Genomic DNA, 21,986 nt, shown 5'->3' with positions numbered 1-21,986 from the left:
ATAACTACTTTGCTTTACTGATTTTTGGCAACTTTTTGAGATATTTCACATTGAATTCTTCATTTATATCCATAGAATAAAAAAAAAAATAAAAATCAACAATTCGCCCCTGGAAACAGACAGCAACTTGGATCCGCCCACCTTACAGTCATGTGACCCAAGAAGTCCACTCTCGGGTTCTCACAATGTCCCGACCTGTGACGGTCCTGCTAGTCCGGGTCATAAAACAATAATGGGCTGTCTGAATGAGACAACCAATCAGGTCACAGCTTTTATTCTGTGACTATAAAAGCTGGAACCTGGCTGGTTGCTATGGGCAACATCCTCCACTTTGTAATCAGCTTAGTAAATACTACCGTCCGATAGATTAATGTATAGAAAATGGAAAGATTCTCCATATATTACGGAAAAAAAAAAAAAATCAATTATGACCCGTGTGGGTCAAACGATTTCTCTTTCTTTTTCCGTGTCACCATTGATTTTCATGGGGCGCTGAGGTATAAACTGAACATTGCGCCCCTAATATTATAAGAGACGGATGGACAAGGGCACTGACCCCGAACCGTACCGCATCTATAAAATACAGGGAGTCGCACTTTGGTCACTAGGAAATGGTGAGATTTATATTATTGCGGTCCACGGCAACCAATCACGGCGCAGCTTTCATTTCATATTCTGTCCTTTAAAAATGAAAGCTGTGCTGTGATTGGTTGCTATGGGTAGCCAAGACAATATTTAGATTTTAGTCAGTTTTATCACGACCGCTCTACCCCGACTCAAATATTGAGCGGAAGCAAAATGCGATCATTTGGAAAAATAAAAAGGGAAGGGACACGACAAGGTCATGAATATAGTGACTATAGTATAGATTACTAGTTGTGTACCTTTGCAACTCATTTCCAATTATTATTCCAATGCATCTGAAAGAAAAATTAAAAAAAAATAAATAAATAATTGGGCAAATTTGAAAAACTTCCACGATGAACATTATCTTATTTTCGGTCTGCAGCTCATAGGCACTCATGTGTAGCCATGGTAACCGTCAGCAAAACAAGGCTAGTTTAGTCTGGCCCTGCAGTCTTCCATTTGCCGACCTGATTCTTCTCGTTAGTTGACCGAATGCAAGAATAGAAAAGATGACAAATGTTTACGGTCTGTTACCATGGAGACACATGGGTCTGCATGGGAACTGCAGATGCAAAATTATTTTTAAGAAAAAAAAATGGTTGCAAAAGGATAACTCGGAGGTGAGAGGGTACATAAAATTGCAACAAAAAACTAAAAACTTTATATATATATATATATATATATATATATATATATATATATATATATATATATATATATATATATATATATATATTTTTTTTTTTAGAAAATTATCAGCTAAACTGGAGATTCTGTGGACGTCCTTGAGCCGGAGGTTTGAAGGTCTCACATTCCATGCGGATTATTTCATATATTATATAACCGGACTGGCAGTGGTTTTTCTTCGTTATGTAAGGTGTGACATGGAGTTCCTGAATTAATACCCCGGTTCTCGCCCGCTCAGCGTTATCCGCCACCTGACATCAGTGAAGGCCCTTAATGGAGTTTAATCACTAGACGTTCCAAGGCCGAAAAAGACAAAGAGCGCTACAGCCCAATCCAATGCTAGATTAGGAGAGGCCAGATGTGAGAGTCCACAGACGGAAACCTGCTGACAAATAGCGTTAAAATCAACAGAGAGGCCTTCAAGAGATTAGGAAGAGTGTAGAGCAAGGACTGACCTTCTGGAGGGTTCTCTGCCCTCGGGGTCAGATGCCTCTAATGACCCACACAATGTTTATGTCACCTGAGATGAAGCACAACGTACGAGGATTCGCACTAGTGTCCATAGACAGGTGGTGGTCAAGGATGACGAGTCACATGGACATTACTATAGGAATGGAACATCGGGAACCAAGGACGTAGCAATAGAAATACTTCAACATGGCCCTTCTTCTTGAGCAAGGTCATGCCAAGTCACAACCCATTGGGCTGAGGAACGGTGTGACCTTCTAAGTTGTTTTCCATTGATTTGTCAACTATGATGCTGAACATACAACCCATGAAGAATGGAAAACTAGATCTAGGGGATAGAATTGTGGATAGTGATTAATTCAGAGGGGGCACCAAAAAGCCACCTTGCTAGATGAGGCGTACAACAGGGGAAGGGGTTAAAAATCGCACCCGGGTCCTGGAGCCTAGGGGGCCCTAAAAGTCCCTTTGGCCTATAGAAAAAAAGGACTATTGCTATTAAAGATTTAAAATATTTGGGGGCCCCGTTGGAGCTTTCGCATTGGGGTCCATGAGTTTCAAGTTATGCCACTGGATGTAGCGTAATGGCGGAGAGGTGAACCTTTCACATCGGGTGAAGGAATACCTAGCGACAGCATCTCCTCTCCCAGATATAATCTTCTGGCAAGATCATGAAACCATAAAGAACCCATCTAATATCAATTTAAAGCATAAAACAATAGTACAAAAGTTCTATTCACCAACATATCTAGTATAAGACAGGTTCGTGGGGAGGAGGGAGACGCAGCTCCTTCATCAGAATAAGTAATAAGTCTGCATGCTAGAAAGTGGTGAAAATATTTCCTAAAACTCCTGATGAGCGTAATATATATATATATATATATATATATATATATATATATATATATATATATATATATATATATATATATACACATATACATACATACATACATAACATACATACATACACAGTACAGACAAAAAGTTTGGACTCACCTTCTCATTTAGAAAATTTTCTGTATTTTCATGACTATGTACATTCACACTGAAGGCATCAAAACTATGAATTAACACATGTGGAATTATATACTTAACAAAAAAGTGTGAAACAACTGAAAATATGTCTTATATTCTAGGTTCTTCAAGGTAGCCACCTTTTGCTTTGATGACTGCTTTGCACACTCTTGGCATTCTCTTGATGAGCTTCAAGAGGTAGTCACCGGGAATGGTTTTCACTTCACAGGTGTGCCCTGTCAGGTTTAATAAGTGGGCTTTCTTGCCTTATAAATGGGGTTGGGACCATCAGTTGTGTTGAGCAGAAGTCTGGTGGATACACAGCTGATAGTCCTACTGAATAGACTGTTAGAATTTGTATTATGGCAAGAAAAAAGCAGCTAAGAAAAGAAAAACGAGTGGCCATCATTACTTTAAGAAATGAAGGTCGGTCAGTCCAAAAAATTGCGAAAACTTTGAAAGTGTCCCCAAGAGCAGTGGCAAAAACCATCAAGTGCTACAAAGAAACTGGCTCACATGAGGACCGCCCCAGGAAAGGAAGACCAAGAGTCACCTCTGCTTCTGAGGATAAGTTTATCCGAGTCACCAGCCTCAGAAATCGCAGGTTAACAGCAGCTCAGATTAGAGACCAGGTCAATGCCACACAGAGTTCTAGCAGCAGACACATCTCTACAACAACTGTTAAGAGGAGACTTTGTGCAGCAGGCCTTCATGGTAAAATAGCTGCTAGGAAACCACTGCTAAGGACAGGCAACAAGCAGAAGAGACTTGTTTGGGCAAAAGAACACAAGGAATGGACATTAGACCAGTGGAAATCTGTGCTTTGGTCTGATGAGTCCAAATTTGAGATCTTTGGTTCCAACCACCGTGTCTTTGTGCGACGCAGAAAAGGTGAACGGATGGACTCTACATGCCTGGTTCCCACCGTGAAGCATGGAGGAGGAGGTGTGATGGTGTGGGGGGGCTTTGCTGGTGACACTGTTGGGGATTTATTCAAAATTGAAGGCATACTGAACCAGCATGGCTACCACAGCATCTTGCAGCGGCATGCTATTCCATCCGGTTTGCGTTTAGTTGGACCATCATTAATTTTTCAACAGGACAATGACCCCAAACACCTCCAGGCTGTGTAAGGGCTATTTGACCAAGAAGGAGAGTGATGGGGTGCTATGCCCGATGACCTGGCCTCCACAGTCACCAGACCTGAACCCAATAGAGATGGTCTGGGGTGAGCTGGACCGCAGAGTGAAGGCAAAAGGGCCAACAAGTGCTAAGCATCTCTGGGAACTCCTTAAAGATTGGTGGAAGACCATTCCCGGTGACTACCTCTTGAAGCTCATCAAGAGAATGCCAAGAGTGTGCAAAGCAGTCATCAAAGCAAAAGGTGGCTACTTTGAAGAACTTAGAATATAAGACATAACAAAAAAGTGTGAAACAACTGAAATTAAAGTATATAATTCCACATGTGTTAATTCATAGTTTTGATGCCTTCAGTGTGAATGTACAATTTTCATAGTCATGAAAATACAGAAAAATCTTTAAATGAGAAGGTGTGTCCAAACTTTTGGTCTGTACTATATATATATATATATATATATATATATATATATATATATATATATATATATATATATATATATATATATATATATATATATATATATATATATATATTTATTTTATTAAATCTGTCATCATTGGCTAAAGCAACATGTAAAGTTAATTGTCGGGGGGGCCTACGGTATGGAGAATAGCCCTTTGACTGCATCGTAAAAGGTAATATTTTCTGTGTAAATGCTTTATTTTTATAAAGTTATTTCATTGCTTTAGGCTTTTACCATCAGTGAAAAGTTCCTAATTCTCCCCTAACAATCGCACTACAGAACGCGTCTCGTTTCTGGCAGTCCTCCATTAAGGTCAAGTGTTTACAAGCTTCGCTTGGGGTCCGATTGCATCTATAACTGGCATTCATTTCCTCTCGTAGCTTTAGAATAAGGTGACATAGCCGGATACTTTTTTTCTCATGGTAGCAGTCGTTTAATCCAGTAAATCGTCCATTTCTGCAGCTAGATTTCTTACTGGGAGAGTTGAGTGAAAACTACCGTAATATGGCTGCCTTGACATCTACATTTGACTTAAGCTTTCCAGGACTCCTGAACAACTTAGCTGCTTAAATTCCCGATTAATAAAAGGAAAACCCCGGCAAACAAAGAGTAGGTCTTGCTCTGGCGAACCATATATAATGAAATACCCAAAAAAATAAAATCCCTGGATTTGCTTTTCTTCCTGTTGTGCAATGCAGACAGGAACTCACACATTCAGCATGAGCGATAATTTACAAGACCCCAGGCAACAGAGGGGTTTAATGGTGCCCAAATATTGACATGACACTGGCAGTCATGTGTGAAATGAGACTTGGGAGCTAAAAGTAGCTTGTGCAAGCAAAGAAGGAGGACTGCACCTTTCCTGCCGATGTAGCTGTTCATTTCCTGGGAACCTACAAATCCAAGGCATGGCTGAAACAGTCATAAATCTAGAAGAACTAACTATGGATACAAGACCAAAATCATTCCAAAAGAGCAAGGCCTACCAAAGGCCAGCAAAGACACGAGACCTACCAAAGGCCAGCAACGACACGAGACCCACCAAAGGCCAGCAAAGAAGCAAGACCCACCAAAGGCCAGCAAAGACGCGAGACCCACCAAAGGCCAGCAAAGACACGAGACCCACCAAAGGCCAGCAAAGACGCGAGCGCTACAATAGGCCAGCAAAGACACGAGACCTACCAAAGGCCAGCAAAGACACGAGACCTACCAAAGGCCAGCAAAAATGCGAGACCCACCAAAGGCCAGAAAAGACGCGAGACCTACCAAAGGCCAGCAAAGACACGAGACCTACCAAAGGCCAGCAAAAATGCGAGACCCACCAAAGGCCAGAAAAGATGCAAGAGCTACCAAAGGCCAGCAAAGACGCAAGACCTACCAAAGGCCAGCAAAGACGCGAGACCTACCAAAGGCAGCAAAGACGCGAGACCTAACAAAGGCAGTAAAGACGCGAGACCTACCAAAGGCCAGCAAAGAAGCGAGAGCTATCACAGGCCAGCAAAGACGTGTGCGCTACCAAAGTCCAGCAAAGGCGTGAAAGCTACCAAAGGCCAACAAAGACGCGAGACCTACCAAAGCCCAGCAAAGACGCAAGACCCATCAAACCCCAGGAAAAACGCAAGACCTATCAAACCCTAACAAAGAAGAGAGACCTACACAAACTTGCCAGGGATACTAAAGGGACAGTTGGAATTTACTAGGTCCATACTCAAAAATAAAATCTGAATTATTTGATTTTTTTTTGTTAAACTAATTATGCCCACTCTACTGACAAATCCTCAAGCCACAATCTCCCAACAGACCACCAAGGAGATTATAAAAAAGATACGTCTAGGTTCTGAAAGTTGTGAAAAGAACTATGCCCTTCCACATTGATCAAATAACATGTCCTACTCTCAACTACCAATGAGCCACATATATATATATATATATATATATATATATATATATACACAAAAATAAGAAGCCAATTTTTTTTTTTTTAATGACTTCTAACATTTTAGAAACTTTCACCATCTAGGATCAGTCATTTAATTAATGGAGTCTGGCACTTCCACTTTGCACCTGGCAAAACTCTTCTTATGCTGCCATTTACTCTCTGAACAGATGAAAGAATACCGTAGCTATATGCCAAGGTCTTACTCATGCAATAAGTGTACTGTAGTGCAGGGATGTCTAACTCCAATACACACAGGGCCAAATTAAACACTTAGACAAAGTCGCAGGCTAACCTTGATATTTATTGAAAACGTGTGTACAATTGAGGAAGTTTTTCATTCTTATCAAATATAACGATGAACCTTTTCATATGGAAACAAACTAAAGTGTTGCTTAAATATTGAATGTGGAGGAAGCAAAGCTTAATACTATAAATGCATGTGAAACGTGGACCGGAAACGCCCAATTTGTAGTATTAGCAGTACATACGCTGGCGGGACAGCTCTATTAGACATTTGGTGCTTTCTCGTGGGCTAAATAGAATTACACCACGGGCAGATTTGGCCCTTGAGACAGCGTTTGACATCTCTTCTGAAGAGTGCACTGCCACTATACGACCTAACATGGCTCAAGATGACAAAGAGGCAAGAGCTCACCTACTGCGATCGTAGAAAAGCCACCTAGATATATTGTCCAGCCCTACTTTAATATATTTCCAGAGACCACTAACTTATAATTCTCTTGCAGCCAGCTCCATGGAGCCAAAATGAAATCAGAGCCCTTTGAAGAAAGCCTGCCACCATAACATTATAGATGGAGCACCTGTTTAAAGACCCTCAGCTGTGCTTCAGGTTAATTGCAGGAAGGAATGTGACCTCCAACTGAAGAGAAGCACTGGGCATATTTTGGATTCTTACCAAGAAAATAGACACCCGGGGTTTGTTTTAGCAGAGCTAAGAGCTACTCGCCATGACTTATGACTTGTGTGTTCGTAGAACGATCATTATTCAAGCCGAGGAGGCAAGCCGTAGGACAGAAGCTCTAGAGGAGGCAAGCCGTAGGACAGAAGCTCTAGAGGAGGCAAGCCGTAGGACAGAAGCTCTAGAGGAGGCAAGCCGTAGGACAGAAGCTCTAGAGGAGGCAAGCCGTAGGACAGAAGCTCTAGAGGAGGCAAGCCGTAGGACAGAAGCTCTAGAGGAGGCAAGCCGTAGGACAGAAGCTCTAGAGGAGGCAAGCCGTAGGACAGAAGCTCTAGAGGAGGCAAGCCGTAGGACAGAAGCTCTAGAGGAGGCAAGCCGTAGGACAGAAGCTCTAGAGGAGGCAAGCCGTAGGACAGAAGCTCTAGAGGAGGCAAGCCGTAGGACAGAAGCTCTAGAGGAGGCAAGCCGTAGGACAGCTCTAGGAGGAGGCAAGTCGTAGGACAGAAGCTCTAGGAGGAGGCAAGTCGTAAGACAGAAGCTCCAACAATGGCTTTCATCCCATCCTAAGTTCACACGTCTGCAGACACTAAATCGATGCTGTTTGGGGGGGGGGGGGGGGAAGAGGAGATATAAGTAGAAATTAATGTAACAAGAAGGGACTCGTGTTGTTCACCCCATTGAGTCTCAATTGAGGGCATGCTGATTGGGAGCCCTGTTGTGAATTTGGATTCTGGGCTCCCCCGGTGGCCGCTTGTGGAATTGGACTTGTCATCCTCTTTCCTGTTTCACCTGGTTCCATCAGTAGTGGGTGTCGCTATTTAAGCTCATTTCTCTGGTGGTTTCTTGCCGGTCAACAATGTTATCTGATGCCTCTCAGTGCTTGTTCCTGCTTCTAGACTACTACTAGATAAGTTGGACTTTTGTCCATGTTTTGTTTTGCCTATTTGTTCCAGTTCACAGCTGAAGTTTTGTTACTGTGTCTGGAAAGCTCTCGTTGATCAGGGATTGCTACTCTGGCGTTATGAGTTAATGCCAGAGTTTAAGGTAATCTCTGGATGGTGTTTTGTTAGTGTTTTTCTGCTGACCATGAAAGTATACTATCTGTCTTCTGCTATCTAGTAAGCGGACCTCAAATTTGCTAAGACTATTTTCCTGCTGCGTTTGTTGTTTCATCTGAACTCACCGTCATTATATGTGGGGGGCTACTGTCTTCTTTGGAATATTTCTCTAGAGGTGAGCCAGGTCTTATATTTCCCTCTGCTAGCTATTTAGGTCTTAGGCCAGAGCTGGGCATCTAGCGATAAATAGGAAATGCTACCTGGCTATTTCTAGTTGCGCGGCAGGCTTAGTTCATGGTCAGTATAGTTCCATCTTCCGAGAGCTTGTCCCTCTATAGGCTTGCTATGATCTCTGCCTGCAGAGATCATGATAGTTTGACCGGCCCTTAAAGTGTTAAAGACCCAGGTTGAGAAAGGAGAGTTATAAGAAGTCTGCTGGAATTTTTTTTTTTTTTTTTTTTTTTTTTTTTTTTTTTTCCTCCAGTCTGCCTTGCTGCAGTCTTTTTTCTCTCTCTCCTCCTAATCTCTGTATGGCTCTGTGTGCACCTGACAATAATGGATCTCCAGAGTGTAACTGCGGGTTTGAATAATCTCATCACGAAAGTACAAAATTTACAAGATTTTGTGGTACATGCTCCGGTATCTGAGCCGAGAATTCCTTTGCCGGAGTTCTTCACAGGGAATAGAGCTAGCTTCCAGAATTTCCGAAATAATTGTAAGCTTTATTTGTCCCTGAAGTCTCGTTCAGCTGGAGACCCTGCTCAGCAGGTTAGGATTGTGATTTCCTTGCTCAGGGGTGACCCTCAAGATTGGGCCTTCTCATTGCCAGCAGGGGATCCTGCGTTACGCGATGTGGATGCGTTTTTTCTGGCCTTGGGCTTGCTTTATGAGGAACCTCATTTGGAACTTCAGGCAGAAAAAACTTTGATGGCACTATCTCAGGGGCAAGACGAAGCTGAAGTTTTCTGCCAAAAATTCCGTAAATGGTCTGTGCTTACTCAGTGGAATGAGTGCGCCTTGGCGGCAACTTTCAGAGAAGGTCTCTCTGATGCCGTTAAGGATGTTATGGTGGGGTTCCCTGTGCCTGCAGGTCTGAATGAGTCCATGACAATGGCTATTCAGATTGATAGGCGTCTGCGGGAGCGCAAACCGGTGCACCATCTGGCGGTGTCTATGGAAAAGACGCCAGAAAGTATGCAGTGTGATAGAATTCTGTCCAGGAGCGAGCGACAGAATTTTAGACGGAAGAATGGATTGTGTTTCTATTGTGGGGATTCTACTCATGTTATATCAGCATGCTCTAGGCGTACAAAGAAGCTTGATAAGTCTGTTTCCATTGGCACCATTCAGTCTAAGTTTATTTTGTCTGTAACCCTGATTTGCTCTTTGTCATCCATTGCCACGGACGCCTATGTTGACTCTGGCGCCGCTCTGAGTCTTATGGATTGGTCCTTTGCCAATCGTTGTGGTTTTGATTTAGAGCCTTTGGAGACTCTTATTCCTCTGAAGGGGATTGACTCCACCCCATTGGCTAATAATAAACCACAATACTGGACACAAGTAACCATGCGTATCAATCCGGATCACCAGGAGATTATTCGTTTCCTGGTGCTGTATAATTTACATGACGATTTGGTACTGGGATTGCCATGGTTGCAGTCTCACAACCCAGTCTTGGACTGGAGAGCAATGTCTGTGTTGAGCTGGGGATGTAAGGGTATTCATGGGGATTTACCTTTGGTTTCTATTTCGTCGTCCATTCCCTCTGAAGTCCCTGAGTTCCTCTCTGATTATCAAGATGTCTTTGACGAACCCAAGCTTGGGTCGTTACCTCCGCACCGTGAGTGCGATTGTGCCATAGATTTGATACCGGGTTGTAAATATCCCAAGGGTCGTTTGTTTAATCTGTCTGTGCCGGAACATGCTGCTATGCGGGAATATATAAAGGAGTCTTTGGAAAAGGGACATATTCGTCCATCTTCTTCTCCCTTGGGAGCTGGGTTTTTCTTTGTCTCAAAAAAAGACGGCTCTTTGAGACCATGTATTGATTATCGGCTTCTGAATAAGATCACTGTTAAGTATCAATACCCATTGCCATTGCTTACTGATTTGTTTGCTCGTATAGAGGGTGCTAAGTGGTTCTCTAAAATTGATCTTCGTGGGGCGTATAATTTGGTGCGGATCAGGCAGGGGGATGAGTGGAAGACCGCATTTAATACGCCCGAGGGCCACTTTGAGTATTTGGTCATGCCTTTCGGTCTTTCTAATGCCCCTTCAGTTTTCCAGTCTTTTATGCATGATATTTTCCGCGATTTTCTGGATAAATTTATGATAATATATCTGGATGATATTCTGATTTTTTCTGATGACTGGGACTCTCATGTCCAGCAGGTCAGGAGAGTTTTTCAGGTTCTGCGGTCTAATTCTTTATGTGTGAAGGGGTCTAAGTGCGTTTTTGGGGTCCAGAAAATTTCCTTTTTGGGGTATATTTTTTCTCCCTCTTCCATTGAGATGGATCCCGTCAAGGTGCAAGCTATTTGTGACTGGACTCAGCCCTCCTCTCTTAAGGGTCTTCAGAGATTTTTGGGCTTTGCCAACTTTTACCGCCGATTTATTGCTGGTTTTTCGGATGTCGTTAAACCACTGACTGATTTGACCAGACAAGGCGCTGATGTTGCTAATTGGTCCCCTCATGCTGTAGAGGCCTTTCAGGAGCTTAAGCGCCGTTTTGCCTCTGCCCCTGTGTTGCGTCAGCCTGATGTGAATCTGCCTTTTCAGGTTGAGGTTGACGCTTCGGAGATCGGAGCTGGGGCAGTGTTGTCGCAGAAAGGTTCCGACTGCTCCGTCATTAGGCCTTGTGCCTTCTTTTCTCGCAAATTTTCGCCCGCAGAGCGGAATTATGATGTTGGGAATCGGGAGCTTTTGGCCATGAAGTGGGCGTTTGAGGAGTGGCGCCATTGGCTCGAGGGGGCTAGGCATCAGGTGGTGGTATTGACTGACCACAAAAATTTGATTTATCTTGAGACTGCCAGACGCCTGAATCCTAGACAGGCGCGCTGGTCTTTATTTTTTTCTCGCTTTAATTTTGTGGTGTCATACCTACCGGGTTCTAAGAATGTTAAGGCAGATGCCCTTTCTAGGAGTTTTGACCCGGACTCTCCTGGTAATTCTGAACCCACAGGTATCCTTAGGGAGGGAGTAATTTTGTCGGCCGTTTCTCCTGATCTGCGGCGGTCCTTGCAAGAGTTTCAGGCGGATAGACCGGATCGTTGTCCGCCTGATAGACTGTTTGTTCCGGATGATTGGACCAGCAGAGTCATCTCTGAGGTACATTCTTCTGCATTGGCAGGTCATCCCGGAATTTTTGGTACCAGGGATTTGGTGGCAAGATCCTTCTGGTGGCCTTCCCTGTCACGAGATGTGCGAGTCTTTGTGCAGTCATGTGACGTTTGTGCTCGGGCCAAGTCTTGTAGTTCTCGGGCTAGCGGACTGCTGTTGCCCTTGCCTATTCCTAAGAGGCCTTGGACACACATCTCGATGGATTTTATTTCAGATCTGCCTGTTTCCCAGAAGATGTCTGTCATCTGGGTGGTCTGTGACCGTTTCTCTAAAATGGTCCATTTGGTTCCTCTGCCCAAGTTGCCTTCTTCTTCTGAGTTGGTTCCTCTGTTTTTTCAGAATGTTGTCCGATTGCACGGTATTCCTGAGAATATTGTTTCTGACAGAGGTACCCAATTTGTGTCTAGATTTTGGCGGGCATTCTGTGCTAGGATGGGCATAGATTTGTCTTTTTCATCTGCTTTTCACCCTCAGACTAATGGCCAGACCGAGCGGACTAATCAGACCCTGGAGACATATCTGAGGTGTTTTGTCTCTGCTGACCAGGCTGATTGGGTTGCTTTTTTGCCATTGGCAGAGTTCGCCCTCAATAATCGGGCCAGCTCTTCCACCTTGGTGTCCCCGTTTTTCTGTAATTCGGGGTTTCACCCTCGATTTTCCTCCGGTCAGGTGGAATCCTCGGATTGTCCTGGAGTGGATGCGGTGGTGGAGAGATTGCATCACATCTGGGGGCAGGTTATGGACAATTTGAAGTTGTCCCAGGAGAAGACTCAGCGTTTTGCCAACCGTCATCGTCGTGTTGGTTCTCGGCTTTGTGTTGGAGATTTGGTGTGGTTGTCTTCTCGTTTTGTCCCTATGAGGGTCTCTTCTCCTAAGTTTAAACCTCGGTTCATCGGCCCTTATAGAATATTGGAGATTCTTAATCCTGTTTCTTTCCGTTTGGACCTCCCTGCGTCCTTTTCCATTCATAACGTTTTTCATCGGTCGTTATTGCGCAGGTATGAGGTACCTGTGGTACCTTCAGTTGAGCCTCCTGCTCCGATGTTGGTTGAGGGTGAGTTGGAGTACGTTGTGGAGAAAATTTTGGATTCTCGTGTTTCCAGACGGAGACTCCAGTATCTGGTCAACTGGAAGGGTTACGGCCAGGAGGATAATTCTTGGGTCAATGCATCTGATGTTCATGCTTCTGATCTTGTTCGTGCCTTCCATAGGGCTCATCCTGGTCGCCCTGGTGGATCTGGTGAGGGTTCGGTGCCTCCTCCTTGAGGGGGGGGTACTGTTGTGAATTTGGATTCTGGGCTCCCCCGGTGGCCGCTTGTGGAATTGGACTTGTCATCCTCTTTCCTGTTTCACCTGGTTCCATCAGTAGTGGGTGTCGCTATTTAAGCTCATTTCTCTGGTGGTTTCTTGCCGGTCAACAATGTTATCTGATGCCTCTCAGTGCTTGTTCCTGCTTCTAGACTACTACTAGATAAGTTGGACTTTTGTCCATGTTTTGTTTTGCCTATTTGTTCCAGTTCACAGCTGAAGTTTTGTTACTGTGTCTGGAAAGCTCTCGTTGATCAGGGATTGCTACTCTGGCGTTATGAGTTAATGCCAGAGTTTAAGGTAATCTCTGGATGGTGTTTTGTTAGTGTTTTTCTGCTGACCATGAAAGTATACTATCTGTCTTCTGCTATCTAGTAAGCGGACCTCAAATTTGCTAAGACTATTTTCCTGCTGCGTTTGTTGTTTCATCTGAACTCACCGTCATTATATGTGGGGGGCTACTGTCTTCTTTGGAATATTTCTCTAGAGGTGAGCCAGGTCTTATATTTCCCTCTGCTAGCTATTTAGGTCTTAGGCCAGAGCTGGGCATCTAGCGATAAATAGGAAATGCTACCTGGCTATTTCTAGTTGCGCGGCAGGCTTAGTTCATGGTCAGTATAGTTCCATCTTCCGAGAGCTTGTCCCTCTATAGGCTTGCTATGATCTCTGCCTGCAGAGATCATGACAGAGCCCCAATGGGGACAGCGTGGGACAATCAGGATCCTGTAATGCGCTGCAGAATATGATGGCGCTATATAGGCAAAGCATAATAATAATCATCATCCTTACTCCCCCTCATTGGTAGATGTTGATGGAAAACCTCAAATGATTGGAGACTTTGGCCAATATTTATCTAGTGTGCATGGGCACCTACAGACTCTAGAAAAGTGGGTGCCAACTGAAGTAGAAACTGCAACGGCAGCCATACTAGTTAATAGTCCGTTTTCACAGTACCTAGTACTAAGAAAAGGCTGGACAACTTGACAGAAGAGGGCATCTTCAAGATGGGGAGGAGACTATTGGGTGATCAGAAGTTGTGGCCAACCCCTGAGGAAGCCCAATGAAATCAATACCATTAATAAGTCAAGATGTTATTTTTTACAGTCAAATTAGACTAGACATACAATTAAAGATTCATGAAACACAACAAAAACTTGACAATGCTTAAATTTGCTTTCACATAACAGCGTTTTGGAAATTAGCTGATATATATCTAAATAGTGATTAAATGAAAACAAAGCAAAAAAAAAAACTTTTTTTAACCTTATCTACATCACACATACTGCAACAAATTTTGAAAAACATTAACTTAAAAGGTACCCGCTGAACAATACTGATAAACTATCCAAAACGGGTCAGAGGGGTGGAGCATGATGCAAGAATTTGAATCCCTGTGCTCCGCCCCTCTGACCCTTGTAAAACTGGAGGCTACAAACTATGGAACGAATGGGTTCAAAATAAGAAATCCCCTCTGACCACAGCATGGAAAAAGGGTTTTGTCTGTGCATTCACCATCAATTTAAGTCTACGTAATTTTCAGAACCACACATAAAATATGCATCATGGATTGTTCCAGGGCTGTTAGCCTATATACCAACTGCATATGGAAGGAGACATGCAATATCCATGTGAACTAATTGCAGAGCTGCCATGCATAGGTAATTTGGATGTGTTTGGATTCACATGACTGGTCTGGTAACCCTGCGTACAGAGTACTCACCCCACCACACTGCCTTAGGGACGACTGCAGGAATATGGGAGAGGCTTGTATTATTGCACATTATTTTGAAAAGTCACAAAACAAAAGTTTTAAAAACTTTTAATCGCATAACCATAGGTAGATCATCTCATATGCACAGAAAAAAAATATATAAAAGGAGATAAAATCTATCGCTGCGGCTGATATCAGCATCCAATTACTGGTATAATATACCGTATATAGAGTATATATCGCTTCTGCATTATTTTAGCTGCAAGGTTTAGGTTTTCGCATCCTTTAAATAAGCAGAAAAGTTGAACTTGATGGACCTAGGTCTTTTTTCGACCTTTGTAACTAAAACCTGACACTTAAGGCTACTTTCACACTAGCGTTAACTGCAATACGTCGCAAATGCGTCGTTTTTCCGAAAATACGCATCCAGCAAAAGTTCTTGCTGGATACGTTTTTTCGTCATAGACTAACATTAGCGACGCATTTGCGACGCATTGCCAAACGTCGCGTCCGTTTTGCGACGCTTGGGCGTGTGGTAGCGGACCGTCGGGAGAAAAAAACGTTACATGTAACGTTTTTTGCTCACGACGGTCCGCTTTTTCCGACCGCGCATGCGCGGCCGGAACTCCGCCCCCACCTCCCCGCACCTCACAATGGGGCAGCGGATGCGTTGGAAAAATACATCCGCTGCCCCCGTTGTGCGGCGGAGACCACGCTAGCGTCGGGAACGTCGGCCCGACGCACAGCGACGGGTCTTTCCCGACGCTAGTGTGAAAGTAGCCTAACTTTACCCTCTGCAAAAACAAGCAACCCCCCTCAAAAAAAAAAAAAAAATCAACTATATTCTCCACGCTCATGCGTATAAGATAAATTCTGATACTTTATCATTAGGGTCAAATTTGTTGCACTTGTCCCAAATTTATGAACAAGGTTCTCGCAATATTAAAAAATTTGGTGCACTTCAGACTCTTTTGCATTTGTGCCAATTTTTGGTGCAAGAAAAAAAAAAAAAAGGGTGCACTTTGCAATTTTTCCTCATTTTACAACACTTTTTGCAACCCACGCCATGCATCGCTCCTTTACACGCACCAGTTTTAGTAACTGTAGGTCAAGTTCCGCCATGTTCTCCATTCCTCGGCAGAATTCTTCTGCAGTTTCATTAATTCTCCCACCGCTCTACATGTTACAATTTCTCTTAGATTATATTAATCCATCGTCCGCCATAAGGGACGACAGCTCCATCTTCAGCAGGTGCCCGTTATGACAAGCTGCGCCAAAGAAACACAGGTACTGCTGAAAATAAAAAAAAGGACCATGCCCAAGCTTTTAATTTTCCAGTTGAGTGCCACATCCAGGACTCCATCCCTCCCCAGCCTTTCCCCATGGAGCGGTGGCAGATAAGGTATTCAGACAGCAGCTGTTCCTGAATAGATGATAAGCAAGTCCAGCACCCTCCCCCACCTCCCAGCTCATTCACCACCCCATAACAATGGGAACAAAGGAATCTCATGCCTCCTTCTCCAACCTACCATGATGGAGCATCTTTTTTTTTTTTAATGCACAACTCATTACCGAGTAGATTGGCATCTGTAAAAAGCCATGTGGTTTGGCCGCAGGGCACCCCAGTACTTTCCATTTGCCTGGCAATATCCGCAAGCCCCCGGTTAACGAGTCACAGAGTCTTATTAACCCCCAGTTACCTTGAAAGTGCACACATCTTTATTCAAACATCTACACTCAACCCCTGCCATGACCTTCAGCTTAGTAGACAATGCTCATCACAAATGCTGAGACCCAGCTGAGAAGATGGAATAGTAATGCGGGGAAGGGAAGGGGGGGATTGCATTCGTCCAGCAAGAAGATGTCATTGGGATGACACAATGGGACATTCCAGAAGAGGAGGCACCACCAAAAAAACTTCCATTGCTGTCCAAAGGGGCAGCCTGTTCTTCATGCCTTAACTCTATCCACCCCGGGATTTCTATCTACAAGGTCCTTAGATGGTAGATCAAACATCAAGAAGTGTCCAAAAAGGTTGAGGCTATGGTTAGCCAAGTCTTACGAGTGAAGGCCTTTGGCATGGGTGGATTAGGTGAACATGGCTAGAAGAGCAATGCGGTTACATAAACCCTTCAGTCAATCAATCATTGGTCTTCGTTGGCCCATTTCTTGTATTGGCTGGGGGTCTGGGTGCGGAGATCTTCGCCTATCACACACAAAGGGGCAACTAAACAACTCTCCCGAGACAGAAAAAAGACTGACATGCTAAAAGTTTTTGAGAAGAGTGCAGCTACTTTTCACTTACCAATCAGTTTGTGCCTGTTTTGAAAGAAAACGGAGCCTCCCCCCCCTAAAAAAAAAAAAAAAAAATGCAATTTACGCAAAAACTTTTCATTTAAGTAAAAGATGAAAAATAAGTGTGGTCACTTGGGGCATGGCCATAAGATGTTGGATTTATTAAGTCTCAAATATGAAAAAAATGGAGCAAATCTACACCTGGGAAGTCCAAATGTTTAAAAGGCGTACATATTGTAATACATTTGGTGCAATGTACTCCAAAAAAATTACTGGTGTCAGAAGCATGGTGTATGGTGGCTTCAGGTTTCTTAAAGTTTTGGTGTTTACAATGGCCGATCGGGGGGATTCCTATGATGGGCACGGGTCCCGACATGGCAATGGTCCAACATAAAAGGATCACACTTGGGAGCAACTTTAGATCCAAACACAAGATCCTGGGGTCTACTTCTTAGGTGATGATTCACAAATATTATAAGGAGTCACATCTATTACAATAATAAAATCTCAGTCCCACACGTTCCTACCTCTGCTCTTAATTTTCCTATATTCTGTAGATCCATCACTCGTGGTCTTTAGTGACCTTCAGGTAGATCTATATAGCAGACCAATGTTACAACATGACCTCTGTACACTACATCATAGTGATATATCATTCCATATTTCTCCGGAACTCGCAGACAAAGCCTTCACGCTAAGTGCTGGCCTCTATTATGCAAAAGGTTCATTACATCTGTCAGCTACAGGGGTTAAAATGAATTGTTTGGCTGTACATCAATAGTCTGCTTTCCACCACAACACACAAACAGCGCTTATTGACAGATCCCATTCCTCCAATCCGCTCCACGAATCAGGACAAAAAGTCATCAAAAATACTCCAGTCCCTATTTTCTGCACCAAGACGTTAAGAGGAAAGGTTCGCTTCTCCAGAAAAAAAATAAAATAAATTGGAAAATACAGATTAATTTATTGGTCTAAGATCTCTCAAGAGCAATTTCCCCCAATTTATATAATAGATCCCAGCCCCCTTACCTCTTATCACATTATATAAAAGAAGGATTAAATTCCGATGATCAATGAAATGTAATGTTACGGTAACTTGGTGGAGAATGTTGCTTCTCTCAGTGATTACTATGAATGACACCATCCCATGGGAATAGAAAGGGAACAATCTTTACAATAGGGGGAATCTCTCACCCATATAACAGAAAAACAATCATTACTCAAGCTGGAAATAAGAAACTGATTCTACGATAAGGTATTCTGCAAAGTTCTTGGATAAACTGCTGATCGTCAGGATGGATCCCGTCCAAATATAAAGACTGGATCGTACAAATCATAACCACACATCACACAGATACAATTGTGTCTACACAGTAATAGTAAATATCAAACAGAAGAAGATACATTTCTGTTACATTGTGTCACTGATGCTGGAGTGAATTTGCACAACTCAGAAACTAAAAAAATTGGGATTTGCTCCAATATCCACTCCTTGTTGGTAACACGAGGGCGCCAGAAGCTAAGATATAAGACGCTGTGTGCAGGATTCTTACACTGGAGAGTTTAGACAGTGATACATTACTGATTGTAGTTTGGGGCATGGGTTTTACAAAGTAGATATTTATTATGATTATTTATATAGCACCATCATATTCCCCAGAATTTCTCAGACATTATCGTCATTGCCCCCATTGGGGCTCACAATCTACATTCCCTATCAGTATGTTTTTGGAATGTGGGAAGAAACCCATGAAAACAAGGGGAGAACATGCAAGCTTTTTTCAGATGTTTTCCTTGGCAGGATTTAAACCCAGGACCCCAGCGTTGCAAAGAAACAATGCTAAGCACTGAGCCACTGTACAGTGCTAACCACTGAGCCATAGTACAGTGCTAACCACTGAGCCACCCTGATGTGTTCAGTTTTTCTGTCCAATGATCAGAATAAAAAGGGAGTTGGTTTTCAACATGGCAAAGACAAATAGCACCTGATGATGGACCCCATTGACTATAATGGGGTCCATCAGGTTTCTGTAAATTTACTAGAAAAATAATATCATATTTGTTTAGAAAGGAATCTGCAACAAAGCCACCAGCACAGATGAAGTCATGACCAGAGGATTGTTTTGCAGCCACATTCAGGGCAATTAATTTTCTGATTACAGACGCAACTAAGGCCGCATCCCGATGCCACTGATTTTTCTCATCCGCAGAAAAACAACGGAACAATTTTCATGAGTGTTTTGGATCAGATTTTCATTTACTGTTTGGTCAGTTTTTCTCCTATAAAAAACTACACTAATGGAGTTCTCTCAAGCTTCTCCAATTGACGTCCGTTTTTTTTTGTTTTTTTTTACAAACCCATACACTAACATTGGCCAGATTGACCCAAGACTTAGATCAAAATCGTCATGTTTCCGGGTTTTGGTGCCAACAACTCGATACGCAAGGAAAAAAAAACAACACAGACATGTGAACAGCTGCATAGATAATAATGGGTAAAAGTTCAATTGTTTTCCCATAAAAAAGGATAAACACTTATTTGTGAAAAACGGACGTCTGAATGAGCCCTTACTACTCCGCAAAGGAAATCATTAATGAACAAGAGCTTCTGCTGTGTTAGCGCCCTCTAGCACAGCGCCCTCTAGCTCAGCGCCCTCTAGCTCAGCGCCCTAGACCCACGTGGCTGTGACATGGGTGAAGTGGGGTACTGGTGTGAGCTGCAGTCAGGGGAGCCACTAGAATAGGTGCAGGGGCTGCAATCGCACCTGGGCCCTGGAGGTTACGGGTCCCATAGGAAAAAAGGCTATTACCATAAAGGTCTGATAGTTGGGGCCTCTGTGTCAAGTTACGCCACTGGCTGCTGTCACACCCGCATTTAAGGTGTATATGTATATATGTATATGTGTATGTGTGTATATGTGTATATATATATATCCCCCTAGAGGACGCGCCGTCTGCGCAATGATGGAATGCACCCTCTATAAATCAAGGAGGTCCAGCTTGGGACAATGACTGATAACCATATTAATATCCCTGCGAGATATCGTCCATAACCGCCCTCCGAGTCTCGTTCATTATCTCTTCTCCAGACATTTCCTAATTTAATTTTTTCGCCCCCTCCTGGGACTTTTTCTGAAAATTACTGGACTGTTACGACCCCCTGGTAAAACAAACCCACTGCCCCCCAGGGACCATACTGTCAGGCTGTGCATACACTTTACAGTGGGAATCCCAGCAGATTAACCCTTAGTGCGCACACAGGTCGCATGCAACTTCCCAGCATGGGCTGATAATTGTGCAGTGCAGCCCCCACTTCTCTGCACACTTGTAGAACCCTGCTGTGCTATAGTGGGGGGCTGTGGGGACACCCGCTCTGTACTGGGGGGCTGTGGAGACACCAGCTCTGTACTGGGGGCCGTGGGGACACCAGCTCTGTACTGGGGGGCTGTGGGGACACCAGCTCTGTACTGGGGGGCTGTGGGGACACCCGCTCTGTACTGGGGGGCTGTGGGGACACCCGCTCTGTACTGGGGGGCTGTGGGGACACCAGCTCTGTACTGGGGGGCTGTGGGGACACCCGCTCTGTACTGGGGGGCTGTGGGGACACCCGCTCTGTACCGGGGGGCTGTGGGGACACCCGCTCTGTACCGGGGGGCTGTGGGGACACCCGCTCTGTACCGGGGGGCTGTGGGGACACCCGCTCTGTACCGGGGGGCTGTGGGGACACCAGCTCTGTACCGGGGGGCTGTGGGGACACCCGCTCTGTACTGGGGGGCTGTGGGGACACCCGCTCTGTACTGGGGGGCTGTGGGGACACCCGCTCTGTACTGGGGGGCTGTGGGGACACCCGCTCTGTACTGGGGGGCTGTGGGGACACCCGCTCTGTACTGGGGGGCTGTGGGGACACCCGCTCTGTACTGGGGGGCTGTGGGGACACCCGCTCTGTACCGGGGGGCTGTGGGGACACCCGCTCTGTACCGGGGGGCTGTGGGGACACCCGCTCTGTACCGGGGGGCTGTGGGGACACCAGCTCTGTACCGGGGGGCTGTGGGGACACCCGCTCTGTACTGGGGGGCTGTGGGGACACCCGCTCTGTACCGGGGGGCTGTGGGGACACCCGCTCTGTACTGGGGGGCTGTGGGGACACCCGCTCTGTACTGGGGGGCTGTGGGGACACCAGCTCTGTACTGGGGGGCTGTGGGGACACCAGCTCTGTACTGGGGGGCTATGTGGACACCAGGAGCTTTTCAGCACTGAAGCAGGAGAATACCCATAGGACAATCCCTGCCCGCAGCCTCCACTTACCTGAGTGCCAGCCTCCCTCTATTAATCCATGGATGCCACTCACAATCCCACTAATCACAATGCAGGGTCCGGCGACCACTCTGTGGATTAACTCTTCACCAGCCGCGGGGTGCACGCTTTTTTGGGCTCCTCACATCTCCCCGGGTCCCCTGGTGCAGGTCTCCATGCTCCAGTCACTGGCTCTCCGCGCACTCCTGCATTTTATGGGATTCTTTGATCCTTCACGATTTCAAGGACTTTCCTCCTCTTGTGTTCTAATGCATCCAGAGAGTTCCCAGCCCCGGTCCAGAGTCCTGCGGGGGTCAGAGAGCCTGTGCCGCGTCTCATCCCGTCCTCAGCACCGCTCCGCCCGATCCCATGCTGCTCGCTCCACTCCCGATTTCAATCTGCCTCCGAACCGACGTCCCAAACTCAATGGCAGGAATCCACGCCCCCAGACACGCCCCCTGCCGAACTGCAGCTGCAGCCAGCGCTGGGAAATCTGCATAGCCACGCCCGGATAATATTTGCCTCCCTCGTAGCCAATCACCTTGAAAGCCCCAGACACCCAGAGACCTGCGAAGATCCAGGAGCACAAAGTCACCTCCAGTCTACACTGTGTGTCCTGTACTAACAGCCTGACCTACAACTGCAGGGCTGCTCCTCCCCTGACTGACCCTAGTGGGCTCCAGAGGCAGTATTATAGTAGTTATAGCCTTATACATTGGGA

At 44.9% G+C, this 21,986-nt stretch overlaps 1 protein-coding gene across 2 annotated transcripts in view; it reads right to left on the bottom strand.

Annotated features, from left to right (window-relative positions):
- PLXNB1 (plexin B1) overlaps window positions 1–21,748 on the bottom strand; it is a 134,437-nt gene extending 112,689 nt beyond the window's left edge. For both annotated transcript variants that reach the window (XM_077276275.1, XM_077276276.1), the window contains exon 1: window positions 21,278–21,748. The gene's annotated coding sequence lies outside the window, so the exon portion shown is untranslated. The remainder of the gene's footprint in view (window positions 1–21,277) is intronic.
- Between the last annotated feature and the right edge of the window lie 238 nt (window positions 21,749–21,986).

Source organism: Ranitomeya variabilis, chromosome 8 (genome assembly GCF_051348905.1).
Source record: "Ranitomeya variabilis isolate aRanVar5 chromosome 8, aRanVar5.hap1, whole genome shotgun sequence".
In the NCBI taxonomy this organism is placed as follows: Eukaryota; Metazoa; Chordata; class Amphibia; order Anura; family Dendrobatidae; genus Ranitomeya; species Ranitomeya variabilis.
The sequence above is the reverse complement of the archived record's forward strand: the minus strand, read 5'-3'. Positions and strand labels throughout refer to the sequence as shown.